Source organism: Macaca fascicularis, chromosome 4, assembly GCF_037993035.2.
Source record: "Macaca fascicularis isolate 582-1 chromosome 4, T2T-MFA8v1.1".
Taxonomy (NCBI): Eukaryota; Metazoa; Chordata; class Mammalia; order Primates; family Cercopithecidae; genus Macaca; species Macaca fascicularis.
In genome coordinates, this window is record NC_088378.1 from 12,760,701 (window position 1) to 12,779,376 (window position 18,676).

Sequence of the window (18,676 nt, forward strand, 5' to 3'; positions counted from 1 at the left end):
GGGAGGTTGTTTTGAGAAGATACTTCTTCAGCTAAAAATGAAAAGTCACCAAATTTTCCTGAAAGTAGACTAGCTCAGCATGACCACAGAGCATTTAAAGAACCGTCCAAAGGGCAGTGGGGGCTGTGAGGGGATCTAGTTTCTGGTTTAGAATTTCCATTTTTGCCTTGGAATCCATTGTTCATTTCAGCAGCCAGGAGCACATGCAACCTGAAGTGTATTTTTTACTTTAAAACTTAACTGTGACTATCACTTCATTGAAGACTCTCCTCAATTCACAGAATGGGGCTGAGGTCAGACTCTGATACCCCACTTTTCTCAAATTAACTGTCCCAGCTTCCCAAGAGTTGCTCTCTAATAACTTTCTTGGTTGAACTTTTTCTTAGTGTTTCTCCAGACTGACTTTCTGGCTTGCTCGCAGAAGGTCACGTGATGCTGCGTCTGAGCCTTCTTGTGTTGATGGAGCGGTCTGCTCAGTTGACAGGCAGTCTTGCTGAGGAGCTGTGGCAAGATGTTTCTCTGGAGGGCTGGGTGTTTCACACAGGTCATTCATTTTAGACCACGTGTAGAATCCTTTGACCCTTAGGTCTATCTGGAAAAGAAAAAATAGCCATGCTTTTTTTGGAGGGCTGGCTGCTGGGTCGTGAAGGGCACTGTGTTCTCTCAGGTGTTCATAAAGCTTGGTGCCCGTGTTTACAGTTGGTGGCAGAGATGGTCATGAGCTGGTGTGGTGCTGTAAGCTCAAGTTTCCGGTCAGCCCTCTTGAGTTCGACATGTGTCCTCTCTGAGGGAAAGCAGCTTCAATCTCACCTTAATTTGATATCAAAGATGCCTGCATTCACGGACTTTCATTCATCTTCATCTTTTGACATTTGGAGACACCATTAGGGAGCAGCCCAATATTTAAAGTGCTTTATGATAAAGACTGGGAAACATCCACCAGCAAAAGCCCAGAGGGAGAGGGGACGGGTGGTTCTCTTCTTGTCTCTGCCACATCACTCAATCTCGTAGAACATTAGGTTTCTCATTTGTCAAAAGAAGACAGCCTCATCAAGTTTTAAAGGTGCATGGTATGTATAATTTTAAACTTGAACCCTAACATTTTGTCTGTGGAATGGACCTGGTGAGGTCTATGTTATGATATGGAGCTGGAAAGAAATAGTGATGTACTCGTGTGGCATCAGCAGGCTGCAGTATTGGAAGCCGTTTAGAATTTACATGTAGGCTACTGCCCAAAAGGAGTAAATACTTGATGCTTGTTTGACTGATGTTTGAATGCTGTGATTCTAGTATGTCTTTAAAATTTATGTTGGGGATAGGACTAATTCTAACCAAATACAGGTGATATAGACTAGCTATATCATGTTTTTGATTGATGTAGATATTTCTGTTTTAGGGAATGTAACATCTGATAAATATGAATCTGTTATGAATTACATGGAGAATATACTCTTGTTATTTGTACTTGTGACTGTAGTCTGGTTATAGTATGCTAGCATGAAGAATTCTGTGTCTTCAGGGATCTTTATTCTTACCTTTTAAAAAAAGCCAAAAGTCTGAACTATCATTCAGGGAGAGAATTTGGGGATCTTTTTAGTGTCAGTGAGTGCAAGAGAAAATTGATATGGCCATAAAAAGGGGTTTTCTTTGCAGAGGCTGGTATACTCGCTATATACACTATTTTTTCCTGGAAAGCAGTGACGTTTAGCATGAAGGCTGCTCTTCCTGGGCTTGTCGGTTTTATAAAATGCACCTGTTTTCACCTCTGGCCAGTCTGCTCAGCATGGAGACAGAGGCTGAGTGGCTCCTCCTTCAAGCAGTTGCGTTTATAAACAGCTTTCTGGAATTTCTTCTGTCCAGAGAGCTCATGTAGAACATAAATAAACAGGGTGAAAATCACCAGAATTACTCTCACAACTTAGAGTGTTCATAATGCTTAGCAGCGTCTTGTAAACAACATTTTCTATCAGTAGTCTTCCCCCAGGGGCCACCTGTGCTTCTCACAGGCTTAGCTTTCTATTTGGAGATGGGAGAAGGGGGCTTTCTGGGACCCGCTTCTTTGCCGTTGCTGGAGAGATTGCCTCCTGGAGGTCCTCCTTGACCTTGGGCCCAGTGGGAGAATGTTTGCAGACTGCTTTCTCTTCCCTGACTTGGAGACACATATTTACTGGACTTGCATCCTAAGATGGAGATTCTCCACCTTGCAAGAGACACCACCTGCTTCACCCTGGTTTTGCTGATGTGTTCATTGAATTTCAAAGTATTGCTTTCCCCAGTCCTCCAAATTGTTTTGAATTTTAAAGTTTCAGAAACTAAATTGAATTTAAAATGTGTTTTGCAAATTAGTATTTAGAGGTCCTGTAGGTCAATGTTTCTCAAAATGTTTCTTGGAATACTAGATCCTCAAGATAGTCATAGGTGTGAAATAGAAAATGGATTTTGTGGTCAAATAAGTTTAAGAAATACCATGTTAAAGAGAAATTGGATTATTTCCAAGAGAACTTCTCAGAGCGTTAAAGGTTAATACACATTATGAACCTTCTAGGGATGGATATGTTATGCAGTGTTTCCTAAAGTATTTGATATCTTGAATCAAATCCTTTTTCTTCAAGAAACCATAGCACCAGTGTTCTAAGGAACCCCCTTAAGAAATCCTGTCCTAGAGTTTTGCTGAAAGGAGTCAGCACCCCCTTGGAGACTAGGGCTTCTTTGTCCTTTTCCTCCCTTTCTTGCTGAGTTTTTTGTATGACCTTGTCATACATCTCGTGTTTCTCAGCCATATCCATGCATGGGCTAGCTGCCCGGCAAAGTGGTAGACCCGTGTTGATAGAAGTGCTCAAGAAACGCCTGAAATCGTTAAGCACAGTTCATCTGTTGAGTACCTGCTGGGCACAGGGGGCAGAAGTGGATAAAAAGGGTCCCTCCCTTAAAGAATGCGTGGCCTAGTGGGCAAAGTGGTGGCAGTGGTGATGACAGTTTGTCGTAGAGCCAAAGTCTGCCTTACAAGGTTGGAGCAGAGGCGCATGTGGTGTGGCGGACTGATGTGCCCGGTTTTCTGGGACAGCCCTGCATTCAGGGCTTCTGTTCCATGATCACACGGTCTGTCCCACAAAAACACAGACCCTAAGACTTGAGGAGTTGCATACTAACAGGTCAGAGTTCAGGCTGAATCCAGATGCTGGTTTCTTTTAAAAGCTCTGCAGAGCACTTTATGTTTGATTTCCAGAGCTGGTGAGTTCATCACCGTTGGACATGAGCCGCCCACTGCAGCACACTGTCCCTGGGGCTCTGCTCTGAGGGAGCTGTGGATTAAAAAAGCCTCCCCTGCAGCCCACTCCAAGTTGAGTGAGATCCTGTGGGATGGCAGAGGAGCTGTGGGACTTGCAGCAGACGGCTGCCTTTTTCATGGCTGTGTGTCCTGGAGTCAAGTCGCTCATCTCTCAGTTTCAGTTTGCTTATCTATAAAACGAGGTTAAAATTAAAACTGGCCTCACAGAGCTCCTAGAAGGGCTACCTCTGATACGGGCTAATGTCTTTTGGCACCTTTTTAAAAACGTTATTTAATGTTTATTGTGATTTAAAACAGCTCCAGAGGTTAATAGTGGAAGCAGGAAGCAGCCACGCCAGTCTTAAACTATGGGCAGAAAGAGTGACTGTTTTCCTCAGTGAACTAGACTCAACTGGGTTTTTCATTAAAAAGGGATCTACAATTACCTGTTGGTGTGCAAACTTTTATTTCCAGAGTCGACGTCCCTTAGAAGTTCTGCCTACCAGTTTGGGGGTACTCATTAGAGGGGCTGTTAAACAGTCTCCCCAAAGCTGGTGGTTTGTTTATCTCTTATTTGTTAACTGTGATACAACTTGGGGTTCAGAACTAATGCTACAGATGTTGTGAGGAGAGCTGTATGTGGTATCCAAAGTGCTCCATTAGCATCTTTAAAGGATCGCCTGGGAAGTCCCAGCTGTCTGGCTTCAGCTCTGCTTAGCATGGGTACTCATCGGTGTCCACAGAGGCTAGCAGCAAGCCTCGCTGAAGGAGACGCCCCACCCTGCTCTTTTCAGCTGCCTCAGAGCCTCAAGCCTGAACCTCTCCTGCTGTTGGGAGGAATCTGGCAATGCCATCTTTGTCTTCCCAATGCCAGTCATCCCAAGCCACTCAGAGAGACCAAGAGCCATTGCAGTCCCTCCTAGGGCTGTCTTGGAGCAGAAGGACTACCACATAATAGCATGGTTTTGGCAGTAGTCTGGCCTTGGGTCTCCCCAAAGCTGGTGGTTTTTCTCTTATTTGTTAACTGTGATACAACTTGGGGTTCAGAAAAGACAGTCACTGCACCCTTAACATCTCTTCCAATTCTAAATTGAGTGAAAACCCAGAAAAAAAAATAGGCTGTTCTTCTCTAGGCGCTTCTAAATAAGCAGCAGCCAGGCCTGGGACTAAAATATACCACCCTGTAGAGCCACTGGACACTGGGATGCAGGTCTTTTGTGTCTTTCCTGCTCAATAATAGATGTGCACCTTAGTTTTTAATTTTAGGTCGACTTTGTTTTTAATAGCCTATTTTTTGCTAAAATCCATGGCATTCATTTATTAAAGAACAGGATCACTTAGTCACGAAGTCTCAGAGGGTAATTCCAGTGTTTCTGAAGGCTGAAACTGTAATTGACAGTCTTGGTTTGATTGAAGGTTTGGATGTCAGTATGTCTCCTCTCTCTCCCTCCCTCTCCTTCTCCCTGTCTCTTCCTCTCTCATCCTCTTTCTTCTTTCTCTCCGTCTCCCTTCCCTCTTCTTTTCCTGCTTTGACTCTGGTGAAAGAAGTCTGAGCCATAAGGTTGTGGGGGGGTTTTTGTTTTATTATTTTTTTAAATGTGTTTATGTTTGTGTGGAGTATTTGACTTGAATCCTTAGGGGAAATCAGTGACTAAGAAGAGAAGACCAGAGGTAGGAGTCCAACAGTTCTGAGGTCGAAATTTTCAGTTAATTTCCACTAGGCCTTCATTTCTGTATTCGCCACTGTAATTACTTGGAGCTTTCATTGGTCATTTGTATGTTCAAAAAAGATCAGACAGCAAGACCGCCCAACCTAGTTATAAGTAATCAGAAAGTGTCGTCTGATAGACCTGTTAGAAGGTGGCCCTAATGTTTGTTTACCTGAAAATGCTGCCTGCCCACCGAGTGACACAAACCAAAGCACTGCCTGCCCTGCCCGTCACGTTCTACTCAGACTGTCCTGCTGGCTGGGGTGGGGTGCCCCGTGGGAGGCAGCCCCGGCCGGCGCTTACACCGTGGTGCAAGTGCAGGCCAAGCTGTAAGAAGAGGGGCACCGGGGCCACACATGCAGATTCCCTTCACTACTGGAATATGTATGCCTGGCCAGACTGCTGGCCTCAGGGTGCTCCTTTGTCTCTCTCAGTCCTGGAGCCACCTGGAGTCCCTCTCAGTTCCTCTGTTGCACTGGTGTGATGGTTGTTACATGACCACCATCTGTGTCACCTGTCTGTCCTGGTCATACCTTACAGGTGGTTTGGACTATTTGTAGAACTTAACTAGCTGATTCTGTGTTTTCAGTTTCAGAATCACTTGGAAAAATTACATTGTCTCTCAAAATCCTGTGTATCTAAAGCAGGAAAAGAGGACTTTAGAGACGCTCCCTTCACTGTCTGGTAGCTCAACCCTGAGATGGGCTGGCAATTACACCTGCACTTCCGCCCACCCTCCAGGGATCCAGGGCATCCCAGCCTGCACACTCCTGTCATTCATCCCGGCCCCGCCCCCCACATACACACACCCCAGTAAATGCAGTGAAGAGTCATACAGGATAGGGTCACACCCAGCGAACATAAACATCGTGATATGCAGGTCATGGTTGATGACTCTGAACATTTCCTCCTGTACTACAGTTCCCTGTTATTTTTAAACGGTGAATCACTTTATTGACAGCAACTTGAGACTTAGAGTAGCAAGTCTCTTAATTTGGGGGCTGGTGATAAGGATATATATAGTGGGATATACAGAAAGGATGGGAGAAGATAAACTTTTTATTAAATACTTGAGGATGAGTTGAATGTTAAAATTGTGCCTTGTATTGATTTCATCTGTAAGAAATAGGAGTTTTAGAAATTTAATTATTGGAAACCATCCTTTTCACAAAAAGTGCCACAAATCCTAGGTCATATCCCACCAGGCAGTAGGTTCTGCCTGGACTCAAACTAACTCTTGGCAAATATGAGTAGGTCATGGAAGCAGTTGCAATGAAAGGATGCTGAGTGTTGGAGTTGTCAAAGAGGAAGAGGGTTCTTCCAGGAGGATGGTTCTGTCATTGATTCAGCCAACATTTATTGTGCATCCATTTAGTACTTTCAACTTACCAGGTTACTTGGGACATCAAGAAAATTGTGTTTCTTCCACTGGAATATTTGAAGAAACACAATTTTGATTTGATTTGAAGACTTTGCTCAGCTTTCAAGGAGTTCAACATGTTGGGAGCCCCTGAAAAAGTTGCCATTTCCGGCACATTATGATTAGGTACTAGGTGAGTGGCATAAGAATTGAGTCAAGGATAGCATAGGGAAGGTGGGGCTGGAGGAGCCATCTGAATGTGTAGGTGATTCGCATGCGTGGTAAGAAGAGCCATCCAGGTAAAGTGTCTTTGAACCTGACCCATCAGACAAGCGGAAGGTTTGTTCCCAGAAGCAGTAGTGGGCCTTAAAGCATGGATGAGGACAGTGGAACTTGATCCCACAGGCCTTTACCAGCTAAGTGTTTTGGATATTATAATAAAGTTAAATAACCATAAATTCAGAGAGGATCGAGACACCCTTTAAAGGCTTTTTGCCTAAAAACTGGGCCTTTAAAAAGAACATAATCTAAAACTTTACATACTATTATATGTGGTTTGCCAATCTAAGAATCTTAAGAAAATACTAAATCTCTGCAACTTTGCTGTTGACGGTAAATCAATACCTATCATATTTCTGCCATGTTAGTATTCATAGTTGACTCTGGATATGTGAATAATATTAGTTAACATAATCCCTGCCCCAACATAAAGTCAGAGATAGGGTATTCTTAAACTTATTCTAGCCATCGATAATCGCTAAATTTAAGCAACAGAAAAGCTGGTGCCTCCCAGCAGGTGACCCCCAGCTCTTTGTCCCTCAGCTGTGAAGTGTGAGGATGACTGCCGCTCTCCCCGTGTGTCTCCCTTGGGTTTTATCAGCACAGCACAAAGGCTGGCTGGAAGGGCAGTCTACTCCCGGTCTAGGCTCTGAGGTGTCCTGGAGGCGAAGGCTCTGGAGGGCCCTGTCACCAGCCTTCCCAGACTGGTTCACCTGCTGCCTCGACCAAGCCCAGGAGTTACTGGGAGGCAGTACAAGGCAGCCTTTACACAAGTCAAGCTTGTGTTTTACACAAATGAAGGGGTTTTGTTAATAATGTGTATAGTTGTGTACCTTTCTAGTATCATCCTGTCTTCTTTGCCATGGAAAGCTCATTCTAAGCTTCCCTGTAACATCCTCACTTTCTCCACAGGTGCTTTACTTGCCTGTTAGAAATTACCAGAGGCAATGAGGTAGGTTTCCTGGAAATTTGACTTTCCATTAGGGAGGCTCCTCAGCGGAATACAAACCTGGCCGCCATCCTGGCTTAAACTTCTGTACCTGTTGTTTCCCTCATAAACTGTTCAGTGCCTGAAATGGCAACTTGACAGCCTTTGCCAAAAGGGATTTTAACAGAGCTACAGCTCCTAAATGTTCCTGTCTGGCAGGCACGGAGGATGTCCCTGTTTGGTGTGCGTCGCAGGCAGAGGACTGGATTCTCATCGACCAGGCCCCTGCCGTCAGCGACCATCAGGCTGGTTCCCATGAATCTCTCTAACTCTTTCATCACCCATTTCAATCTAGAAGATATTGAAAAATGACCAAATTAAGCCAAAGCGTGGTATGCATTAGCGTGTTTTCCTGAGCTGCATAAGTTTTGCCTGGAAGATGAACTCCAAGGGACTTGTGCCATTTTGGTGCTCCAAAATTAGATGTGGCTGCCTAACCCAAGACCTGCAAAAGCATTGTTTTCCTGGGGTGACACCAGCTACCCAAGCCTTAGTGGATGCTGGCAGATGACTGTGGCTCAGTGGATTGAGTGTCCCTGAAGTTCCTCTGGGAATGAAGCAGAGATGGCATCAGGCAGACATTTCTTGGAGTGTTTGAATAGAAATATTCAAACTCTGAAACCCACCCCTGTCGTCGGGAGTCCATGTGAGACTTCCTTGTCAGATTGCGTGAATATCAATTCCTTTTCTATCCTAAGTGTTCCATATTTAGTCCCCGGCTTGCTCCAGGGGTTGAAAGTTTGGCTAAAATTATCTTTCTTTTTAAAGAACGAGGAAAGTGGTGTTTCACTTTATTTTTACTTGTGGGGCAAACTTACCTCAAATCATCTAGTTCTGTCTAGCTAGGAAAACAGTTGATAACCTTCATGGATTTGTGGATGTGAAGGTTCCAACTTATGATCTCTTTTTTCTTCCATGTCCTATTTAGTATTGGGTTCCTGTTCTGTTCTTCTCTGCCAAGAAGATAAAAACACTACTGAAAAAATTTTCACAGTGGATTAAGTTGTGGGAGGACAACAGTAGGAACATGTATGTTGTTATGCTATGTGTAGTTTTTGGAGGCATTTTCCTTTCTTAGAGTATCATGTGATTTATGGTGATAATTAGGCAGAAACTTGTCTTCCCTACAGATGCCAAGATTATAGAGGGACTTGCTCTCACCAGAGACCAGATGACAGCATCCAGAGATATTTTTAGAATGGACCTCATCATTTATTTGGTCTCCGCATTTCATTTTCTTTGTATCAACAATTGATTTCAAACTTGTTTATTGGGCAGGGAGGGGAGGGAGGACGTCTTCCCCTATTAATGAAAGCCACTGATGGGACATTTTTGTATTTATTGTTAATTGGCATATTGCCCAGTAGTTGCAAAGTGAACTATAATTCCATCAGCTGTATGCTTTATGTTCTTTTCAAAAGTTTTACTTAATCTGATGTGTTTTCTTACAGCATTTTAAAATTTTATTTATTTATTTTGAGACCAGGTTATGAGACTAATTTTTGTATTTTTGGTAGGGGCGGGTTTTTGCCGTGTTGCCCAGGGTGGTCTCCAACTGCTGGGCTCAGGGAACTCACTTCAGCCTCCCAAAGTGCTGGGACTTACAGGCGTTAGCCACCGTGCCCGGCCCCTTAATCCGATGTGTTTTTAAACTAGAAGAGCATCAACACATACACATAAATCTCACAGTTAACTAAATAACCTTATAACTAAAATGTCATACTTTCAACAATTTAAGAATGACATGAGCTTTCTTAAAACCCATGAAACTTGCACCCAAGCTAAGTATCATTGACTTTCCCAGCTCAGTAGCTGGGTTTCATCACTTAAAATACGCTCCCTCCACTCTTCTGTCCTTGACTGAATCAGATAAGCATGTACAAACATTGAGCCACAGAAGAGCCATTAAAAATCTAAGACAGATGAGCTGCTGCTTTCCTTTTGATTATTTTTATTACCCCAGTTTTCATTGTGAATGGTGATTCTGGTGTTCCTCTGAGAAGGATAATTGTATTTCTGTTCAACATTTATCTTCTATATTTTCAGTGTTTTACAATCTGTTTTCCTTCTGTCACAGAGGAAACCAGTGGCCTTTCTGTTCTCTGGAGTGGGAGTTTCTGTATTAAATTTGCCCTCTGCAAGAGTTGCCTCAATACCTGGGCCAAATCCTCTACCAATTCAGCCTGTAAGCACCAAGGCGATTTCCTGAGCAGGCCTCCCTGGGAGGGCATTGCCTGGGAGACCTCAGAGGAAGCTGTAGAACATAGGTTCACAGGCGACCCCAACCCCATTCTACAGAAAGGAAAAGTGGTGGTTCGCACATTTCCTTTTTAATAATGGAGTTCTCTGAAGATTTGGGGCCTTTTGATGAAGGAATGGATATTAAGCCTGGGGACTGTGGTTGGTTGGTGCTTTAGACTGTCCCACATGGTGGGCCTCCTACCCCTGGCTTTGGGGTGATGACCTATTCTGCTCAAAACTGTGCTCTGTTAGGGGCTCATGGGTGTCCTCTGTCCTCTTCCTTCCTGTGTTGGCCCTGCCCACATTGAAGCAAGCCACACCCCCTGTGTCTGTACTTGGGGAATGAAGTGTGTCACCTTCCCATTATGCACTGGCTTCTGTGGCTGCATAATTAATACCCAAGGGAACTGGAGAGGGGTCTGAATTAGATAGTACTTTACAGCTTCTCCCTCGGCGCTTACAGTAAGTCAGGATAGGGACTTGGGGATGGGAGTCCCCGATGACTGATCGCATAGTGATGTTGGATGGTGGTTTATTAATTGTTCTTGTGCAGGAAAAACCTCTGGAAGAGTCCAGAGGACTGTGTCTGTGAAACACTATCTAATCATTCATACTTTACGGGACGAGGTAAAGGAGTTAGAATAGCACTGACTTCAGCAAGCTACGGTCTTCACAGATGATGAGATCTAGTATTTACTTTAGCTTTTACTCCCTCTAGAACCAACAAGCCATTATTTTATAGTCCAAGATAATATTATCTAGTAGCTTTACAAAGCAAAGAATGCCCCCAAAACACCATCAGCCAGGGAAACTAAATCCTAGGAATAGGCAGGAAGAAGAAAGGGGCTGCTTTTTCTGCCTTATTGTCCCTGCCTCCAGTAAAACAACCTTAATTCTTCAATTTGGAGCTTTAACAAGGATAGGTAAATATCATAAATACTAAGTCCTGCTGTGTTTGCAAATACTGAGAGTGAAAGGTAAGATTGCCAGCAAGTGCAGAGTCACAGAAGAGATTGAAGCTACAGTACATGCATGAGAATTCCTGATGACCCTGCGGCACAGCCTGTAAAGGTGGGAGAAGCAGATGCATATAATGTGATTTTGTGTGTGAGTTTATTGATGCTTTTTTCATTACTTATTTACCTTGTCTAGTGAGAAAAGCACGAGTTCATGTTGTTTCACTACCACTTTTCTATCCATTTCTTGGCCTAGAGCCATTTCTTTACTACCATAACTGCCAACACTGTCTCTGTAAACAAAGAATCTTATGTCTGGAGGTCTGTCATGTCATGTCCTTTTGCTATTAAGACATGTTTATGAATATACTTTTTTTTTTTTCATCCTTTAACTTTTCTGGGCCCAGTGGTCACATGACATCTGATAAGACTTGTATAAATTCAGATGCTCAACGAGCACCTTTTTTATGCCTTTCCATTGAAGACAAAAATAATAATTGGAGGCAGAATAATAATAATGTTGTTGATTATTAATGGGATGTTTTGTGGGGGATTTGTTGGCCATATATGTGTTACATAATTTTTTTCTGTGCAGATTTGTAATACAAAAATCAAATTCCTAAACCCAGTGCATTGGCATGCCTGTAGTCCCACCTACTCGGGAGGCTGAGACGGGAGGCTCTCTTGAGCCCAGGAGTTCAAGTCCAACCTGGGCAACGCAACAAGACCCCATTTCTTAAATTCTTAAGATGGCCCACTTAGTAATTACTTACTCTTTTTATGGTGGGGGGTAGGGGAGTCAGGATTACCCACACACAGCAGTGCAGGCTTATTAAGGCCTTTATAGAAAGTGGCCATTTCATCTCCCCTGGTGTTGGGGTATTCAGGGAAAGGGGTGGTAAGCAATTCAGTTAGTCCACATAGCCAATAGGGAAGAACCAGAAACGTATAACTCATCTACTTAGGGTGACCGGCTCTCCTTATTTTAGCATGGAAAGTCCCATGTCCTAGGAAATCCCTCAGTCCAGAAGTCTAGAACAGAATCTTATCTGCACCTTGAATGTCTAAAAAGAACCCCCAAAACACCCCTAATATGGCTTTCTTTGTTAATCTCCCAAAGTGAATGATCCCATTCCCTTTGGGCTTTTCAACTTCAGAGCATTTTGTAATAAGAACAACATAAGAAATAAGGTAAGTAGTCTTTGTGCTGTGTCCTTAGGATTTCAGACCTTTGAAACTGGCGTGGCAGAGCAGCTTTGCTGTGCCAGCCCTGGGCTCTGAGGTGGGTGAGGGAGATGGGAGGCCTTGACAGGTGGCCCTCAGGTGTCCACTGTTGCTGTTGCAATGCCCTTAATCTCTGGTTTTCTTTTCTCCTCCTTTAGACCCTCAAACTGACACAAGACCTACAGAGAAAACCCTTTGCCAAATCTGCTCTCAGCAAGTGGACAGTGATACCGTTTACAGCTTAACACCTTTGTGAATCCCACGCCATTTTCCTAACCCAGCAGAGACTGTTAATGGCCCCTTACCCTGGGTGAAGCACTTACCCTTGGAACAGAACTCTAAAAAGTATGCAAAATCTTCCTTGTACGGGGTGGTGAGCCGCCTGCCAGTGGAGGACAGCACCCCTCAGCACCACCCACCCTCGTTCAGAGCACACCGTGAGCCCCCGTCGGCCATTCTGTGGTGTTTTAATATTGCGATGGTTTATGGGATGTTTTAAGTGTTGTTCTTGTGTTTGTTTTCCTTTGACTTTCTGAGTTTTTCACATGCATTAACTTGCGGTATTTTTCTGTTAAAATGTTAACCGTCCATCCCCTAGCAAATTTAAAAACAGAAGGAAAATGTTGTACCAGTTACCATTCCGGGTTCGAGCATCACAAGCTTTTGAGCCCATGGAACTCCATAAACTAACAAATTACATAAACTAAAGGGGGATTTTCTTTCTTCTTTCGTTTGGTAGAAAATTATCCTTTTCTAAAAACTGAACAATGGCACAATTGTTTGCTATGCGCACCCGTCCAGGACTGAACCGTGCATAGGCAAAACGAGTGGAGCACAGCATCCGGCCCAGTGTGTTTCCAGTTCTGAGTCAGGGTGATCTGTGGACGGGACCCCAGCACCAGGTCTACAGGTGCCAGATCAGTAGGGCCTGTGATCTCCTGTCAGTGTCTTCAGCTAATGTGAACAGTGTTGGTCTGCTGGTTAGAAACTAGGATATTGATATTTTCAGGAAAGAAATCAGCTCAGCTCTCCACTCATTGCCAAATGCCACTAAAGGGTTTAGTTTTAAGGAGAAAGAAAAGGAAAAAAAAAAAAAAGTAGTCCTGTTTTGTTTTGCAGAACAAATGAACTTACAGGTGAGCATTAAGCTTGCAGTGAGAAATATGTGAAGAGTAAAAACCCAAGTCAATGCTGAGGCAGTTCTAACTTCACTGTTTTCCTAATACACATCCTTAATTATTTTCAGCCTTGCTGTGTATAATCTGATCTGCTAGAAGTGTATGAGTGAGAGGCAATAGCATACAAACTGATTTTTTAAATATAAGCTTAGGTTGTAATTGTACAAGTGACACAATGGAAGTACAAAATAGGGCAGTTTTAACTTTTTTTTCTGCTTCTATGGATTTCATTTTGTTGTGTTTTCAAAAAGTTATGGTGCTGTATAGGTGCTTTCTGTTTAACCTGGAAAGTGTGATTATATTCGTTACCTTCTTCGGTAGACGGAATAGTTGGGACCACCTTTGGTACATATGAAATTGGTGTAATGATGCTCTGATTAGCACAGCATATGCATACTTCTCCAAAGTGATATATGAAGACTTTTCTTTGCATAAGAAGCATTAGGCATATAAATGTATAAATATATTTTATCATGTACAGTACAAAAATGGAACCTTATGCATGGGCCTTAGGAATACAGGCTAGTATTTCAGCACAGACTTCCCTGCTTGAGTTCTTGCTGATGCTTGCACCGTGACAGTGGGCACCAACACAGACGTGCCACCCAACCCCCTGCACACACCACCGGCCACCAGGGGCCCCCTTGTGCGCCTTGGCTTTATAACTCCTCTGGGGGTGATATTGGTGGTGATCACAGCTCCTAGCATAATGAGAGTTCCATTTGGTATTGTCACACGTCTCCTGCCTCGCTTGGGTTGCCATGTTTGAGCGATGGCCCTGTTGATTTCACCCTGCCTTTTACTGAATCTGTAAATTGTTGTGCAATTGTGATAGTAGACCTGTAGCACATTGCCTTTTCTAAACTGCTACACGTTTATAATCTTCATTTTTAAAGTATGTATAATTTTTTAAAGTATGTATTCTATTCATATGTTCTGCTTGTCAGTGAGCCAGACTTGCTTACTATATTCCTTTATAATAATGCTAGCCACTTCCTGGATTCTTTAGTAGTATGCTGTATGCAGGAACTTTCCAGTAGCAGTGAAGGAGGGTTGCCTCTCCAAGCTTCCTAAGGGATGCTGCCCTGGGTGGGGATGCATTGCAGAGGCAGTAGTAGCATGGGGGCTGCAGTAGGGAGTGAGATGGAAAAGGGTGGGGGGATAGGAGAATTCCAGAGTACTTCCAGCATGAGGGTCCTGAGAACTTCTGTCCTGAGTTCAGAGAAACATGCAAAGTAACTAACAAAATAGCTGCTTGCCTTTGCAGTTTTACAGACCCTGGGAGCCACTTTGGGAGTGAGAAAGGCAACCCTCCAATGTGTTTCAACTTTAAAATGTTGAATTCTTTTCAGACATGTGGTATCGCATTTATTCTCCTTTTCTAGTGTTTGTTGGATTTCAGGCAGAATGTCTTACAGAATGTCCTAGAACCAGATTATCATTTAATCTGAAACAGCTGAGGAAGGGACAGAGGAGATACAAGGGCAAGGCAGCACAAAACAGATCAGGAAAATGAAGAGGGAATGCTTTGGTTTTTTGTTTTGTTTTTTTTCTTCTTCAAGTAACTGAAACAGCATCTACATGTAGAGTGTTGTGGAGAGCTGAGACCAGGGCACAGTCAAGTGCAGCATAAGTACCGTGAGACCTGCCAGCCCCTGGAGAGGGTCAGCCGAGGATCTGGTAGTGAAGCCTGTCTAGGGTCCCGGCACCCTCACCCTCAGCCACCTGCAGAAAGGCCAGGCCCCCAGAGACTAGCCCGGTTCTAAAGTGGTCAGGCTGGGCAGGGGTGCTGCCTGAGCCCTCTGCCCCTTATATTGAGACCCTGCTTTCAGGACAGGCCAACTGTTGGCCACCATGTCACATCCTGAGTGAGTGTCACAGGTCCCTAACAAGAATTTTCTGATCTGGAGCATATCAGCAGAACGCTTAGCCTCAAGGGGCTGGCAGCTGTAATGTTTGATTTATGATGAGAACTATCGGAGGCCACCCTCAGTCTCTAAATAAGCTGCTCTAGGGAGCCGCCTACTTTTTGATGAGAAATTAGAAGAGTACCTAATGTTGAAAACATGACATGCGCTCTTGGGATCTGCTGTTCTCTTCACGGCTCCAGAACCTGATACCTGTTACCAAAGCTAGGAAAGAGCTTTATCACAAGCCTTCACTGTCCTGGCATGAGAACTGGCTGCCAGGCTCAGTGTACCCCATTAACTGTGAATGAATCTGAGCTTGGTTTCCTTGATTGCATCCTCTGTGATATAATGATTGCTGAAACACATTTTAAAAATTCAGAAGTTTGTCACTCCTGTTAATGGGAGGATCATTCACACATGTGTAGTACAAGGCAGACTTTGTGTTTGTTTTTGGTGTTGATTTTTAGCATTGTGTGTGTTGCTTCCCCACCCTGAGGAGAGGACACCATGGCTTACTACTCAGGACAAGTATGCCCTGCTCAGGGTGTGATTTCAGGTGACTTCCAAACTTGTACACAGTTTAAAGATGGTGGAGACAGATTTTGCCTCTGCCTAGTGAACCCCATTTAAAGAATAAGGAGCATTTGAATCTCTTGGAAAAGACCATGAAGAATAAAGCAGTCAAAAAGAAGTCCTCCATGTTGGTGCGAAGTGCTTGCGAGGGGAAATAAAAATGTTATCCAGCCTGACCAACATGGGAGAAACCCTATCTCTATTAAAAATACAAAACTAGCCTGGCATAGTGGCGCATGCCTGTAATCCCAGCTACTCTGGAGGCTGAGGCAGGAGAATCGCTTGAACCCAGGAGGCGGAGGTTGCAGTGAGCCAAGATCACACCACTGCACTCCAACCTGGGGAACAAGAGTGAAACTCCACGTCAAAAAAAAAAAAAAAAAATGTTACTCATCCCCTCAAAGCAAAAAGGAAACCCTGAAAGCTCTGAACTCTAGTTTTATTTTTCTTGCTGTATTTGGGTGAACATTGTATGATTAGGCATAATGTTTTTTTAAAAAAAAAAACCTTTTTTTTGGGTAGAAATGCAATCACCAGAAAAGAGGTGCGAAAAAGCCAGCCCCTCTTGGAGACTGGAGAGGCAGAGGACTACTACGGTAGGCGAAGTTCTGATGGAATCATGCCTGTCAAATGAGATCTTAAAGCAGATGCCCAAATAAGAGAGTATATTATATTTTATCTAAATCTTAAGTGGGTAACATTTTATGCAATTGAAATGAATGGAATATTTTCCTCTTGTTTAGTTGTATCTGTTTATATTTTTCTTTGATGAATGATTGGTCATGAGGCCTCTTGCCACACTCCAGAAATACGTGTGCGGCTGCTTTGAAGAATTATGTGTCTGGTCACTTATTTCTCTAAAATTATCTCATTGCCTGGCAATCAGTCTTCTCTTGTATACTTGTCCTAGCACATTATGTACATGGGAAATGTAAACAAATGTGAAGGAGGACCAGAAAAATTAGTTAATATTTAAAAAAATGTATTGTGCATTTTGGCTTCACATGTTTAACTTTTTTTAAGAAAAAAGTTGCATGAATGGAAAAAAAATCTGTATACAGTATCTGTAAAAACTGTCTTACCTGTTTCAATTCCTTGCTCATACCCCATGTAATCTAGAACTAAATATGGTGCGTGGCCATATTTAAACACCTGAGAGTCAAGCAGTTCAGACTTTGATTTGAAGCACCTCATCCTTCTTTCAATGCGAACACTATCATATGGCATTCTTACTGAGGATTTTGTCTAACCATATGTTGCCATGAATTAACTCTGCCGCCTTTCTTAAGGATCAAAACCAGTTTGATTTGGGAATCTTCCCCTTTCCAAATGAAATAGAGATGCAGTACTTACTTTCCTTGGTGTTTGTAGATATTGCCTTGTGTATTCCACTTAAAACCGTAATCTAGTTTGTAAAAGAGATGGTGACGCATGTAAATAAAGCATCAGTGACACTCTGTCTTACTCCGAGAAGTCTTTTGTTCTCCCTCCCCCTTTCTTGAACCCTAGGAATAAAATGGCAGTTGATCTCCAGGTCTCCCTGTGGAATTCCCCCACAGGCTGGGAGAGGCACAGAGCTGAGAGACTATCGCGAAATCTTTAAATGAACCTACTACACTTTTTCTCGGGCCCACTTCTGACCTCCACAGACAACTTAATAAAGGCAGATTTATGGCGTAGTTCATGGTGGCTGGTAGCCACTTTTGGCGTGCTCTGAGTCGTGTTGCCCAGGAAGCTTGGAATAAGTAGGGAGTTGGGACTTAGAGACGGCCCTCACTGAGCATCTGAGGTTTTAACGTGTCAGTTGCTTGACCTGGATGAGGTCCTCCTCACGTGAGTCCAACACAGGAACGTTGGTCGGCCACAGTGCCCTCCTGCCCGGCCTGCATACTGAAAGTGAGACACGACACTTCAGGTTTCTGGTGGCAACAGTAAACATTTCCTCTGTGTGTACCTTTAGGGCCTCTTGAGTTAAGTGAGAGGGAACTCCACCTATTGTAAAACTATTCTTAGTAGTCTGGATTGTGTGTTTCATTTTAATAGCCATATAAAAGTTATTGAGATGATATAGAATAAGCAGGGTCTACTTTAAGGTCCCACATAATAGGTTCTTACTTCAGATCAAGGAGGTGAAAGATTTTAAAGTTGGGAATTGGGATAAATTCTGTATTGGTGGAGACTCATGCTTTCATAAATTTTTCCTCACCATTGTTTTAATTACTTACAAAGGTAAAACTTCACCATCTCCTAATGCCAAAGCCTACTAGGGATGGGTAGTTCACTAGAGATTACTTTCCAATTTTTATTCTGTCTTCCAGAGGATTAAAGATGGAACTCTAATGCCAGTTATGACAAGATTCTTAGTAGAGAGTTCTCCAAAACCAGGTAACAATGCAACCAAAAACCAGTAAGTTAATTTAACGACCAACAGTTATGAAGCCCATCTCCAGTGTGGCAGTGGGCCAGCCTTTGTGATGGGCACCAGGAGAACGAGGATCTGCGCCTGCCCTGCAAGAGTGTGTGGTCTAGGAGGGATCTGTCTGCTCCACCTGGAGGGATAAAGGGCCAGCTGCTTACTCTCCTGCTTCGGCTTCCTGTTTAAAGGAGGAAGAGTTTGGACTAGTTAATCTCAGACACATTCAGGATTTGATTTTGCAGTTTATTCAATAATGAGGGCAAAGCTTTAGGCCAGCAGACATTACTTTGATGTGTATCAGCCAAGTCACCCACACAACAGCTAGGATACAGGGGTCCCAGGCAGAGAATTCATAGCCACCATCTGCCAGACACAGGCACACACACACATACATACAGTCAGCCCCCGACACACCCACAGTCACCCACATCCCCAACCCTGAGACATGGGAAGTAGAGGGACAGCTGTGGGTTGGTGGTGGGGTGCAGTCTGCGGTGCCCTGAGCTGCTTGCAGCCCTGTGGTGGGAGCCAGCAGGGGAAAGTATTTGAGGGGTGGAAGTGAGAGATAAGCACT

General features: G+C 43.6%; 1 protein-coding gene across 4 annotated transcripts in view; it reads left to right on the forward strand.

The window, feature by feature from the left end:
- Nucleotides 1–17,143, forward strand: part of FOXO3 (forkhead box O3) — a 126,738-nt gene extending 109,595 nt beyond the window's left edge. For all 4 annotated transcript variants that reach the window (XM_045391691.3, XM_074036810.1, XM_065543202.1 and 1 more), the window contains one exon: nt 12,184–17,143. The gene's annotated coding sequence lies outside the window, so the exon portion shown is untranslated. The remainder of the gene's footprint in view (nt 1–12,183) is intronic.
- The last annotated feature ends 1,533 nt before the right edge of the window (nt 17,144–18,676 follow it).